Below are 14,319 nucleotides of genomic sequence, written 5' to 3' on the forward strand. Positions count from 1 at the left end.
TACCTGTCCACTTTTAGGTGAGTCTTTTTAGAACCTGTCCTCGCCCAAACCTGAAAAGGTCCTGAAATCGCAAAGACTCCAGAATCTAGGAGGGCCTCTCTGAGGTTCTTAGGTAATAGGAATTTAAGAAAACACATACTTAGGTAGCTACATGATGGAATACCATTTGAATCAGAGCAGGTGTGAAGTTTTGCTGAAGCTGATTTGCAACTTTACGAAATACTGAAATCAGTACATTTGAAAGGCTGACATTGAAATGTGGACATCAGTAACTTAACCCCAATATATTTCAAATGCCCGTATTTTTGAAAGCACAACTATATATGTGTGACTCTCTTTGTAAAGTAGAGGTTTACAGAATGAGAGGGAAGATAGTTGCATTAGTGTAAGTCCCCACTCACTTCTGAAAAAGCAAGTGAAGGTATATACATCCTAAGGGCAGGTCAACAGTAACATGTTCCTTCAAACATGGAGGTAAGAATTTTCTTTTTTTTTAAATTTTTTTTTTAACGTTTATTTATTTTTGAGACAGAGAGAGACAGAGCATGAATGGGGGAGGGACAGAGAGAGAGGGAGACACAGAATCGGAAGCATGCTCCAGGCTCTGAGCCATCAGCCCAGAGCCTGATGCGGGGCTCGAACTCACAGACCGCGAGATGGTGACCTGAGCTGAAGTTGGACGCTTAACTGACTGAGCCACCCAGGCGCCCCAAGAATTTTCTAATAGATATTCTGTAAAAAAGCATTTACAAATTCTCTGGAAATCTTAAAATACTTAATACTTCAAAAAGTGTGAGCATTAAGACTATGAAAAAACTCCTACCTGTCCCCCAATATCCATTCTTCCTCAGTACTGAAACCCCATTTTCCAGCCTTCCTTTACATTTCACATAGCTAAGTGACTAAGTTTTTGCCAGCAGGATGAAAGCAGAAATGGTATATGCAGCCTTTGGGAAATGCTTCTAAAGAGAGGGGGTGTTCCCTTCTTTGTCTTCTCTTCTGCTGGTTGGAATGCAAGCATAATGGCTGGAGCTACAGCAACTCTATTAGACCATGAGGTGATACTGGGAATGGAACCATATATCTTCCAAATGCCCATATATTTGAAAGCATAAATACATTTGTGACTCTCCTGCTGGAACAATGAGTCTAGATCTGTCTCATGACATGTCAGACTAGCACTAGACTAACTCTGGACTTCTTAAACATAAGAGAGAAATACCAATTTTTGTTTAAGCCACTGGTATTTTGTGTTTTCCCATGCTACTTGCAGCCAAAGCTAATCCTAATACGATAATCAAAAAAGAAGCAAGATCTAAAACCTTATTTAAAAAAAGGCAACTCTCATATGTTAATAAATTGTGTTAAGTTATATAATTTAACTAGTTTTAAGGTTGCATATATTTCAAAAGTAAATTATTCAACAAATATTTATTTTTGAATTTTTTATTGTTTTTTATTAAAATTTTTTTTCAATGTTTATTCATTTTCGAGAGACAGAACACAAGCAGGGGTGGGGCAGAGAGAGAGGGAGACACAGAATCTGAAGCAGGCTCCAGGCTCTGAGCTGTCAGCACAGAACCCCCTTGGGGGACTCCAGCCCACAAACAGTGAGATCATGACCTGAACCGAAGTCGGACGCCTAACTGCGCCACCCAGGTGTCCCTCAACAAATATTTATTGAATACTAGACCCTAGTACATGTATCAGAATGATGGATAATGTAACTATAAATGTATTACTTGCAAAGTGACAAATATAAAAGAGAAAAGTAGTGTCTATGAAAATGGGACCTGAGGGATAGTGGGAAAACGCCACAAAGCAGGGATTGTTCCTCTTATATGTGTAAGATCCATAGGAGTCATAATAGAAGGGGATGGCATTCTACCATAAGCTGGGACACAAAACCTTTATTTCATCATACCACAAGTAAAAACGTTTTAAGATTCCCATTGATAATTCCCAGAAATCCAGTGTCTTTTCGTCACACAACTAAACGGCGTTTTGAATTCTGTAGGAGATTTAGATGGGACTTTCAAAAGCTATTGAAGTTATGCTAAAAATTCAAGATGCAATGTCTTTATTTTTATTTATTGACTAAGTAAGCTCTACACCCAAGGTAGGGTTTGAACTCACAACCTGAGGATTAAGAGTCACATGCTCTACTGACAGAGCCAGCCAAGCACCGCAACACGTAGTGTCTTTAAAGGAGACAGTTGGAAGAGACCTGATTACAAGGAAGCCAAGAGTCTGGGCGGATCCCTGGAAAAGCATCAGGACAGAATCAGAAGACTAGCTGTATGGTGCTGGTTACCTCGTGGAACAGTACTAGTTGGTGGCCTTAGACGAGTAACTGCGCTTTTCTAGGCCTCCATTTCTGAGCGTGGGGATTAGAAACGGGCATCCCTACAGACCTTCAGTTCCGTAGAACCCTTTTCTGGAGCACGTGCCCTACTCTGGGCAGCTCGCGCGGCCAACGCCGCTGGACCTACATGCAAAGAGAGTACCTGCCCTCTGGGTCTTGGGCTCTCCTCGCGCATGACCTCACGGATGCTGCGCTTGAAGTTGGCTAGCAGAAACGCAGCGGTGGGAGCCGGGCCCCAGCCGCCGTCGGGAACACAGCAGGACCAGTCAGGTCTAAGCGGCCGAGAACCCTAAGGCGTGGAGTCAGCCGACAGCTCCGGGGGGTCGTGGAGACCTGGTACCCTCGCCCCGCCCAGTGGCGCCTCTGCCCCGCCCCTCGAGCCCCGCCCCGCCCCCGACCGGCCACTTGCTGCGTGCCGATTGGTCGCTGCGGTGCGCACGGCGCCGCGCCCCGCCGGCGCCCCTAGCCTAGCGCCCGCCGTCTGCTCCCGGCTCCCCGGGACCGAGGTGGAGCCGCAGACGCCGGCCGGGTCCGGGCACAGCCGCCTCTTCCTGTGCGGGAGCGCTTGGGGTCGGCGTAGGGGTCAGGGAAGCCAGGTGAGTGCGGTCGGCCCGTCTCGCGAAGCGCGGGGGGCTCGTGCCCCCCGTCCGCGCGTGAGGAGGCGCCCCCGGCCAACCCGGCCTGCGCGGTGCGGCGGCGCCCAGCCCGGCCTCTCCTGCGCCCGGCGCCGCCCGGCGGAACGGGCCGGAGGAACACCCGGGCAGCCTGCGGACCGGGGGGCCTCCGCCAACCTCTCCGGCCCAGCCCGCCTCCCCTCGGGCCGACCGCGGCGGTGACGCGCGGGGACCCGCACTCGACCGGGGAGGGCCGCACCGCCGCGTTACCTGGCCGTCGATTGCTTGTCGGGGAGGTCTGGAAGATTCCCATCTCGAGCCTCTCGGCTTCCCAGGGCGACGGGCAGGGGAGAGAGGCGGTGGACGGCTCGCTGCGGGAGTCTGGGGGCGACTCGGGTACTTTTGTCGTCCCTCTCGCGTTCTCAGAACCATTGCTGAGAATATGGTCCGTGTTGTGTGGACTTTCCCGACTCTGACCTTAGGAGAGTCAGGTACAGAGGTGGGAAGAGGAAATGTTAGAGGCTCAGCATTCTTTTGAGAATTAATCATAAAGGTTGAACGACCTTTTAGGTAAGTAGCAGCAGAGAATCGCCACTGTAGCAATGGTAGTTGGCTGCGGAAGACCATTTTGGTTTTTAACCAATTAATTGGGTTCCGAGTTAATCGCTGGAAAGTGCTTAATCTGTAATGTAAATATATGACCTTTTTAAAGCCAAAGCAGTGTTAAGATCGACTGTGCTCTTTCCCTTGCTGCTGTCAGTGCCTTGTGAGCTTGTGCGTGTGTGGGGGCGGGAGTCAAGCCTGCGATTGGAGTAAATGTGTAGTCACCATTATGCCTCTCAAAGACGTTAATTTCTCTTCTCGGAGTGTCCCACCTCTTCCCTCAAACTCTTCATCTATGTGCACCGTAAATCCCCTTTCTTAACAATTCCCAAGGCTCCTACTCCCGGGCTGGTCACACTTTTCCTTTCCATCGTCTTTAGTCTCTTGTCTTCTCGTGTTTCAGATCGGCTTAGGTTTCAAACGTAAAACAAACGTTAAGCCTTCTTACCGGTAATAGTGTTGCAAGACTCTTCATTCTTAAAATAAAAATCGAAAGTTATCTTGAATGTTAATGCTGCAGGAAAAACAGGTTTAATGAGAGCAGCAGGAGGATGTAGTTTTCCTCTTCCGGAGACACACCCTCCCCTCCCCACCCCACTCCCATCCTCTGTCCACTAGGATTACAGCAGCCTTGACTGGCTGGTCTTTTCTGAGTTCACTTCTGGAGTCCAGGGTAAAGAATCTGTCTGATTAGTTTATCCTTATTTGCTCCTTTTGAAGTGATAATGGTAATATAGGCTGTAGAAAAAAAAAATTTTTAATCTTGGCTCTTTTTAAAAATTTTATTTATTTTTAGAGAGAGAGTGCGCATAGCACAAGTGGGGAAGGGGCAGAGAGAGAATCCCGAGCAGAGCCTGATGCAGGGCTCAAACTCACAAACCATGAGATCCTGACCTGAGCCGGTCAGGAGTCCAATGCTTAATTTATTGAGCCATCCAGGCACCGCCGGCCCTCATTTTTAAAATGCTGCATAGTATGCATTGTTCACATGTACTCTAATATATTTTATTGGTCTTGTACTGATGGACATTTTGGTTGTGTCTAGATTTTAGCCATTAAAAGCCTTGCTGCATGAAAATCCTTCTGCCATTGTAGGATAAGTTTCAGGTAGATAATTGAAACAGATGATTGTACTTGAGTATAATTTTAGTGCCCTTTTCACCAGGAATATTTTTTATAACTTAAAAAGATTTTATAACTTAAAGGCAGTAGCTAAATTTGTTTGATTTAAATGCGTTTCTTAGAACCTGTGTGTCCTTTTATATTTAGAGACCGAATCAAGAAAATTTTGAGGACCAGGTTAAATAATGGTGAATTTTTTAACTTTGTTTCCACTTAGTGGTGTTGACTTTAAGGTTATGTTCACTCATTTGATTGGCTTGGCAGGAATGAATAGAGAAGGCCTTCAGGAAGAGAAAATGTGAACAGACTATTTTATGTACATTCCATCCTATGGTAACCCCTTGAATACCCAATCATAACAATTTCTTGTTCTTTTTTAAAATAAGTTCCTTTTAGGGGCGCTTGGGTGGCTCAGTCGGTTGAGCGTCTGATTTGGCTCAGGTCATGATCTCACGGCTTGTGAGTTTGAGCCCCGCATCGGGCTCTGTGCTGACAGCTGGGAGCCTGGAGCCTGCTTCGGATTCTGTGTCTCCCCTCTCTCTGCCCCTCCCTTGCTCATGCTCTGTCTCTCTCTCTCTCAAAAATAAATAAACATTCCAAAAATAAATAAACATTCCAAAAAAAAATAAAAAATAAATAAATAAAATAAGTTCCTTTTGTTGCAAAATATATCCCAGGTGTACAAAAAGTATGTATACATATGTACATATATATTTGTATATGTATGATATATGTGATTTATATGTATATATATCATATGTGGTATATATGTACATATATTTTTAAAAGAGTATGAATGCTGTGATCATTGTATTTACCATCGGATTAAGAAACAAAACATTTGCCTCCTTCTTCCAGAGGTAGCCTCTGTTCTGATCTGTTAATCTTTCTCTTGCTTTTTAAAATAAACTTTACATACAGGGCGCCTTGGATGGCTTCAGTTGGTTGAGCATCTGACTTCGGCCTAGGTCATGATCTCGCTGTTCTCGAGTTCGAGCCCCATATCAGGCTCTGTGCTGACAGCTCACAGCCTGGAGCCTGTTTCAGATTCTGTGTCTCCCTCTCTGTCTCTGCCCTTCCCCCACTCACGCTCTCTCTCTCTCTCTCTCTCAAAAATTAAAAAAAACATTAAAAATTTTTAAAAATAAGCTTTGCATATATATACACACAAATATACACATAGACATAAATGCACACACACAGTGGACATATACACAGATACCCATCCTAAACAATATTTTTGATTTTGATTGAGTAGTGTTACAACAAAATTCTCATGCAAATAGTGAGCATGTTTCAAAGTTTTATTTAACTGTTATAGAGAGTGCCACAAAGAGCTGGTTTTGAGAGGATTTAAAGAATATATGTAGTCCACAGGGAAAAGAATGTCTGAACAAAATTGCCAAGTTAGATATAATTGGTTAATGTTCTACACAGCAACGAAATCATAATGCCTTTGGGATTACTCTTTCCTACAAGGTTCTAAAAATCATAACCCCTTATTAATTCTCCAGTTCAACCTTATAGGACTATAAACCGTGTCTTTATTAACAATGAATTTTTCATTAAGTAAACTATGATAACGAAGTTCTTTTCCCCTGAGTGTAGATGAATTCCAAACAGACTTATTAGAAAATACTAGAGCTTTCTAAATTTGAGATTAAAATTTTGTTTTACAATTGTAAGTACAAACCTGAGTGTGTAAGGAAAGGACGATATTGTCATTATTATAGATGGAGTTTTCCAGGAAGAGATGAGCAGAAGAGAATGACTTCAGCTTCCCTGACCATTTATAGGGGGACTTTCGGTGGAAGTTAATGAGTAGTGTCATGAGTGAGTCCTAGGAAATGGACCACACAGTAGGGCATCTGGAAGGCTCTAGTGTGGGCCTCATACAAGGCACACCTTGTTTTATTGCGCTTTGCGGATACTGTCTTTTTGTTTTTTTGGTTTTTTTAAACAAAGTGCAGGTTTGTGGCAACCCTGTGTGGAGCAAGCCTATCAGCACCATTTTTCCAACGGCATTTGTTCACTTCATGCCTCTGTGTCACATTTTGGTAATTCTTGCAATATTTCAAACTTTTTTGTTATTATATGTGTCATGGTGATCTGTGATTAGTGATTGCAGCTTGCTGAATGCTCAGATGATGGTTAACATCTTTAGCAATGAAGTCTTTTCAAATTAAAGTATGCACCTTGTTTTTTAGACATAATGCCATCGCACACTCAGTAGGCTACGGTATAGTGTAAACGTCACTTTCATATGCACTTGGGAAACAATAATTCATTGGACTCATTTTATTGGGATATTCACTTCATTGCCACAGTCTGTACGGAATGTATAATATCTCCGGGGTCTGAAAGGACAGCAGAAGCGCAGGCAGAGGGCATGGGCTGCTCTGTATTTTCTGCTGTTCAGCTCACTGTGGCTTGCCCAGAGTTAACAGCGTGGCTCAAAGCAGAATCTTTCTGCCCCGGGGCATGAATGGCCTCTGCTGGTGCAGCTGCGGGGCTTTGAAGGCGAGCAGGAACTGTGTCACCGTATGGTCAAGATCAAACCAAGCCCAGCTGGGTACAGATAGGAATCTGGGCCAGGTTTCAGGGCGTTCAGTCCTCAGGTTAAACAGCTGGTGTGGCACCAGGGACATGTCTGTCTCACTACTTCAGTCTGGCCCGCTTATCCTCCTTGTCTGGGGCACAGCTGGAACCTCTTTAGGTCTCCTGGGTTGGATCTTTCCTGTATCCTGGATTCTCTCTTTTAAAAGTTATTTTTGGGGCACCTGGGTGGCTCAGTAGGTTAAGCGTCTGACTTTTTTTTTTTTAATCATCTGACTTCTTTAAAAAAATTTTTTTAACGTTTATTTATTTTTGAGAGACAGAGAGAGATAGAGCATGAGCAGGGGAGTAGCAGAGAGAGAAGGAGACACAGAATCTGAAGCAGGCTCCAGGCTCTGAACCGTAAGCACAGAGCCCTATGTGGGGCTTGAACTCACAGACCACAAGATCATGACCCGAACTGAAGTCAGACGCTTAACCTACTGAGCCACCCAGGCACCCCATCATCTGACTTGATTTTGGCTCAGGTCATGATCTCATGGTTCATGAGATCGAGCCCTACATGGGGCTACGTGCTGACAGTGTGGAGTCTGCTTGGGATTCTCTCTCACCCTCTCGCTGCCCCTCCCCTGCTCTCTCTCTCTTTCAAAATAAATAAACGTTAAAAAAAATATTTTTATTATTGAAGTATAGTTGACATACAAGTTACATTAGTTTCAGGGGCACAACCTAGTGGTTTAACAATTCTGTACATAGTGCTCACCACGATAAGTGTAGTTACCATCTGTCACCGGACAAACTTACAATCTTATCAACTCTATCCCTTATGCTATACTTTTCATCTCCTGACTTGCTTTATAACTGGAAGTTTGTGTCCTTTTTCTTTTATTGATTCACTCTCTCTAATGGTGCTCAAACTCCAGTAGCTTCTTGACAAGAAGAGTTACGTTTTTTGGAGACCTTCCCTGTCTGAATATGTTTTGATTCTATCCTCATACTTGACTGATACATTGTCAGGTAATAGAATTTCAGTTGAAAATAATTTTCCTTTAGAATTTTGAAGTTCCCTCTGCTTCCACTATTGCTGTTGAGAATTCCAAGCATTATGATTCATGATAATTAGTATTTGACCTGCTTTTTTTTTTCTGTCTCCAAACTTATAGAATCTCCATATTGACCACATTGTTTTGAAATTTAAAGTGATGTATCTTTTAAAAAAATTTTTTTAAATGTTTATTTTTGAGAGAGAGTCAGAGCATGAGTGGTGGAGGAGCAGAGAGAGAGGGAGACACAGAATCTGAAACACGTGGGGCTTGAACTCACAAACCGCGAAATCATGACCTAAGCCAGATTGGACGCTCAACTGACTGAGCCACCCAGGCACTCCTAAAATGATGTATATTAGTATGGGTCTGTTTGCATCCATCAAGTTGAGTATTTGATGGACCCTTTAAATCTGGATATACAGTAACTTCTGGGGAAATTCTCATGAAATATTTTGTTATTTTCTCCCTTCTATTTGCTTTGTAGTCTTTCTTCTGAAATACCCATTATATGGATGTGAACATTGTAAAGGTCTTCCAATTTTCTTATCTGCTTTCCATCAGCTACTTATTACTCTCTGCCCAGTTTATGTACCAGAAACCATAGCCTCGGGAGGTTTAAAGCTCAACAGTGCTGGCACATAGCAACTAATCCTTAGATTTTCTTAACACTGATTTCCCAACCTTTCTATTTGGATTTAAAAAAAAAATGTTTTCCAGGGGCGCCTGGGTGACTCAGTCAGTTGAGCGGCTGACTTTGGCTCAGGTCATGACCTCATGGTTTGTGAGTTCGAGCCTCGCATAGGGCTAGGGCTGTCAGCACAGAGCGCACTTTGGATTTTCTGTGCCCCTCCCCCCACTGCCCCATCCCCGCTTGTGCTCTTTCTCTCTCTCAAAAATAAATGAAAAATATTAAATTTTTTTTCCATGATCATGTTTTTTATTTCCAAAGGCTATTTTTTAGTCTCTGACTATCTCTCATGATAGCATCCTATTCTTATTTGATAGATGCAATATGTTCTCTCATCTCTGAGGTTATGATGATCTTGTTTTAACTTTTCTTTCTCTGCATGGTTCTGCAGCTTCCCATTTGGAAGGAAGAGATCTGGCTGCCAGTCTCCTGAGCCAGAGCAGAGGAACAGTAGTCCCTCCTGTCCAGTTTTTGGTACTTCGTCCTGCCGGTCATCCCCAGATCCAGAACACAAGCAATGGGGCGGAAACACCTTAGGCTTCTGCCAGGATATGGAAGAAGCATTTGGCACCATCAGGAAAGAAAGGACAGGCTCTGGGGACCTAACTTTCTAACTGCTTCCCCCGTGTCTTTCCTGGGTTGCTTCTCAGCTTTCCCCGCCGCTGGCTTGGGAACCCCGCTCTCTGGGGCGTGCTGTCAGTTACCATTGTCCGGCAGCTTGCCAGATTTGAGGATTTCATTGCTGTTTCATTGCTGTTGCTTCTTTTCTCTTCCTTTCTCCTTATCATTAGGAGTTTATGACTTTTTAAAAACTCCCTTTGTTGTAGTTTTAGTGGAGCTCAGGAGTGAGCAAAATGGAGATGCGTGTGTACAGGCGGCTGTCTCCGCCAGAAGGAGGAACAGTTTCTCTGGACCCAAGAGTCATAGCGGTATTGCCAGGAACAGTGTTTGCTACAAAGTAATTGAATGTATGTGAACCCTCTTTTTGGTAAGGAGTTGTTGAAGGTATGTATGAAGCAATCACAGTTGCTGTGATTAATTCTCACTTTCTAGGGATGTGCTGTCATCACCCCAGTTTACATACCAGAAAACCACAGCATAGGGAGGTTTATAAGGAGGTTTAAAGCTCAAACAGCACTGGTACATAGCAACTATTCCCTAAAGAGTAGAATGGATACATAACCTGGCCAAGTAGGCACAGCTGGGAAGAGGCTGGACATGGGATTGGGCTCAAGCCAGTGTTCACTCCAAAGCCTGTACTTTTTTTTTTTTTTTAAATAACTAGTTAATTAATTTGAAGTAAGCCCTATACCCATTGTGGGGCTTGGACTCACAACCCCAAGATCAAGAGTTGCATGCTTTACCGACTGAATCACCCTGCGGTCCTCAAAGCCTGTACAGTTTGCTGCTTCTGTATGGTTAATGCTGGAAGATAGTAATTCCTTTGAACCTTTTTTTTTTTTTTAATGTTTATTTATTTTTTCAACGTTTATTTATTTTTGGGACAGAGAGAGACAGAGCATGAACGGGGGAGGGACAGAGAGAGAGGGAGACACAGAATCGGAAACAGGCTCCAGGCTCCGAGCCATCAGCCCAGAGCCTGACGCGGGGCTCGAACTCACGGACCGTGAGATCGTGACCTGGCTGAAGTCGGACGCTTAACCGACTGCGCCACCCAGGCGCCCCTGTTTATTTATTTTTGAAGGAGAGAGAGACACAGTGTGTGTGTGGGGCGGGCGGGGCCGAGAGAGAGGGAGACACAGAATCCCAAGCAGGCTCCAGGCTCTGAGCTGTCAGCACAGAACCCAATTAGGGGCTCAGACTCACAAACCACAAGATCATGACCTGAGTCGAAGTTGGATGCTTAACCAACTGAGCCACCCAGGCGCCCCGGGGGTGTGTGTGTGTGTGTGTGTGTGTGTGTGTGTGTGTGTGTAATATTATAGATATATATTAAACTCATATATCTATTATAGATATATATATTTCTATATCATATGTAGTATATATGATCATAGATTATATATTGTATATCTAATATACACATCTGTGTTAGACATGTAAAGTATTTGAATATATTTGTGTCTATAAATAAATCTAAACAATATATATATATTATATATATATATATATATATGTAAGATTTAGGGGCTTGCCTAACAGTAGGTATTCAACAAGTCTTGGCTTCCTTCTCCCTTCCTTTTCTTTATGGCTGGAGGTACAGTGTCAAGATGGCAGGAGATAAGAAAGCTGTGTTAGGGAGAAGTTGCAAGTACCCTGTACCTTTTGGAATTTATCTCACCAGCTATTAGAATGAATGGCATGATCCAATCTGGGTTTTAGAAAATTCTGGCAGAATATGGACTTGGGGAGGAAGGAGGAGGATTTTAAGAAATAACATGTTTGACAATATTGTCACAGCAGAACTGATTTCCCTCACCCAAATGATGTTTTTTATGACCATCAGTTTAGATAAACCTAGGTATAAAGTTGCCTCTGTTTCTTTTTGTGACGGGACAATGAGACATGTATGCACTTCACATTCTGAAAGCTCTAATAGTTAGAGTCCGTCTTTCAACAAGTGTTTGCCTAGTGTATTTCAGGCACTGTGCTAGGCCCTGGGAATGCTACAGCGAGCCAAAGTAGACTTAGACTGTCCTTCATGGAGCTGGCTCTCTACAGGGGGAGGTAAATATTAATCAAATAATGAGATTAATAGTGCAGGACTAGGGGGATTATTAGATCTGGTCGCGGAGTTAGGAAGTCTTGAAAATCAGTATCATATGAACTGGTCTGTCTTTCCACTCTTACCCCTTACAGTCTGTTCTCCCACAACAGCCTAAGGGATCCTTTTTAAATCTAAGTCACTCTGCTCAGCACTCTAATGGCTGTCTATTTCGGTCAGTAGGAACCAGAGTTCTCACAGTGGCCTGTGAGGCTTTGTAATCATCCTTCCTTGCCTCTCTGCTACCTCTCTGATCTTGTTTTCTCCCCCTCTCCCCTCTCACTCACTCTGCCTCAGCCACACTGGCCCTGCGGTGCTACTTGGATACCCAGACGCTGTCTTAGGGCCTTTGCCCCTGCTGCTGTTCTCTCTGAAAGACATCCACAGGGCTGACTCTCTCTCTCCCTTCGTCTTTGCTCAGCTGGTGCCTTCTCAGCGGAGTCTGCCTTGACCACCAGTTTGACATTTCTGCCGGCCCCATCATCGCCTGCACTCCCGATGCTCCTTACTCTGCTCGTTTATTCCCCCCCACGGCACTTACTGCTTTCTAGCATCGTATACAATTTACTTAAAAAATTATGTTTAGGGGCACCTGGGTGGCAAAGTCGGTTGAGCGTCTGACCTGATTTTGGCTCATGTCATGATCTCACGATCTGTGAGACTGAGTCCCGTGTGGGGTTTTGCATTGACAGCATAGAGCGTGCTTGGGATTCTCTCTCTCTCTCTCTGTCTCTCTCTCTCTGTCTCTTCCCCTCCCCTCCCCTGCTCACACTCTTTCTCACTCTCAAAATAAATAAATACACTTAAAAAAATGATGTTTATTGTTTTCCACTCACATACTAGGCTCCACCTAGCTAGTGCTTTTTATTTGTTCTTTGATGTATATTAACTGTCCGGTTCCTGGTATGTAGTAGGCACTGTAAGTAAACATTGAACGAGGAAGTGAAAGCTGATATTTGAGCGAAAAAGTGCTAACTAAGCTGACGTCTGTGGTGTGAGTAGGAGTTAACTAGGTGAGCTGGGAACGGAGAGGTATCAGACGGAGGGTGTGTGGGTTTTCGGTGGGGTGATTTAGCAAGTATGGGATACCAAAAGAGGAGCCAGGATGCCTGGAAAGAGTCAGGAGAAGTGTGAGAGGCAGCTGGGGCCAGTAAGGCCTGGGCTGTACTATAGAGTTTTGTCTTTATCTTACAATACGCTGGAGGGAAATTAAAAGTCTTCAGCAGCAGGGAAATACGAGAGTTGTGCCTTTTTAAAAACAGTCCTTGCAGCTGCAGTATGGAGGACATATTGATGGGGGCAGGAGTGGATGTGGCTAGGTGAGTTGGGAGGCCACCGTAGTGGCACAGGTGAGGGGGGGAGTACTTGGGTCATGCGGTGCTGGAGACGGACTGAAGTAAGGAGGCTTAGTCGGGTGGTGGATTGGATGTCAGAGGGAAGAAGGAAGCAGCAGGGATGACCCCTGGGTTTCTGGCTTGTAAAACTGGATGGATGGTCCATTCATTCATTGCAGGGAATCCTGGAAGGGGATCAGGTTTGGACGAGGAGATCATGAATTTGGGTCCTGACCTGTTGATTTTGAGGTGATTTTGAGACAGCCAGGAGATGTCATGCGGGTAATTGGATATTTCAGGCTGTGAATCAACGGCATTGAGCAGTACCGGAGGGGAGGATTCACCAAATAACCCACATTTTGAATAATTAAAAGTTAACAAGGATATTACTGGGGGAGATTATTATATAGTTATGAAATTAAAGTCTCTTTAGAAGTCAATGCTCCCCATCCTTTACTTTGATTTTAGATTTAAGTCTTTTACCAAAATTGGTGGTGCTGGCTAAATTTTATTCTTGTTACATGTGATTTACAAGTCAGAAGGCAAAGAAGCCTTCCCTGATGTAAAGTATGTAAAATGTCTTTTCCAGAAGTGCTTAGATCTCTGAATAATTCATGCTCTTGGATTTTAAGGCCTATAAAATATTCACACTGTGAGTGCCTAGAAACCAGGCTTATAGCAACCCAAGAAGAAAAGCTATTCTTTAGACTCCTTTGGCAAGGTTGGAATCAGGAGCAATCACCATCATCATTGCAGACCTCATTGGGCCGCTTTCTTCTGTTTCCGGATGATCACATTGTTCCTCTAAATTGCGTCCGTTTCTCTTCTATCTTGTTCTTGCTTTCTTCACTACAGGCAGCGGAACAATAACTTTCTCTTTATGAGATCTGAAATGACAGAAATACTGTGAAAGTCTCTGATGATGCGCAGCAGTTCAGCATGATGGTCTTGTAAGCAGATTTGGGGGCCAGATCTAAACTTCAGTGGAGATCCTGGCTTGCCTCCTGGCTAGCTGCGTGACCTCGGGCAAGTTAACCAATTCTCTAAACCTTTTCACTAGTGTGAGGTAATAATCGCAACTGCCTTAGAGCGTTTGTGAGGATTGAAGAGAATAATCCATGAATAGGGTTCTTCTGAGCCTGGAATGGAGTGGTCTGTAAAGAGCATTGCACCTATACACATCCTGTAACTAACAGCCAGTAGTCCTGATCAGGGTGGGGAAGACACACACTTCATGTTTGTTTCATTCGACTCAGCTTGTTTTGC

The 14,319-nt window shown here is 44.0% G+C and overlaps 1 protein-coding gene across 8 annotated transcripts in view; it reads left to right on the top strand.

The window, feature by feature from the left end:
• The first annotated feature begins 2,781 nt into the window (after positions 1-2,781).
• The window catches only part of TMEM50B (transmembrane protein 50B), a 34,102-nt gene continuing 22,564 nt past the window's right edge, over positions 2,782-14,319 (top strand). For 2 of the 8 annotated variants that reach the window (XM_042955698.1, XM_042955696.1), the window contains exon 1: positions 2,782-2,961. The gene's annotated coding sequence lies outside the window, so the exon portion shown is untranslated. Of the gene's footprint in view, positions 2,962-3,049; positions 3,276-3,299; positions 3,550-14,319 lie in introns of those variants that run through there. The other 6 variants (XM_042955693.1, XM_042955694.1, XM_042955697.1 and 3 more) reach the window with 5 other exon arrangements.

The sequence above is a fragment of the Panthera leo genome, chromosome C2 (assembly GCF_018350215.1).
Source record: "Panthera leo isolate Ple1 chromosome C2, P.leo_Ple1_pat1.1, whole genome shotgun sequence".
NCBI lineage: Eukaryota > Metazoa > Chordata > Mammalia > Carnivora > Felidae > Panthera > Panthera leo.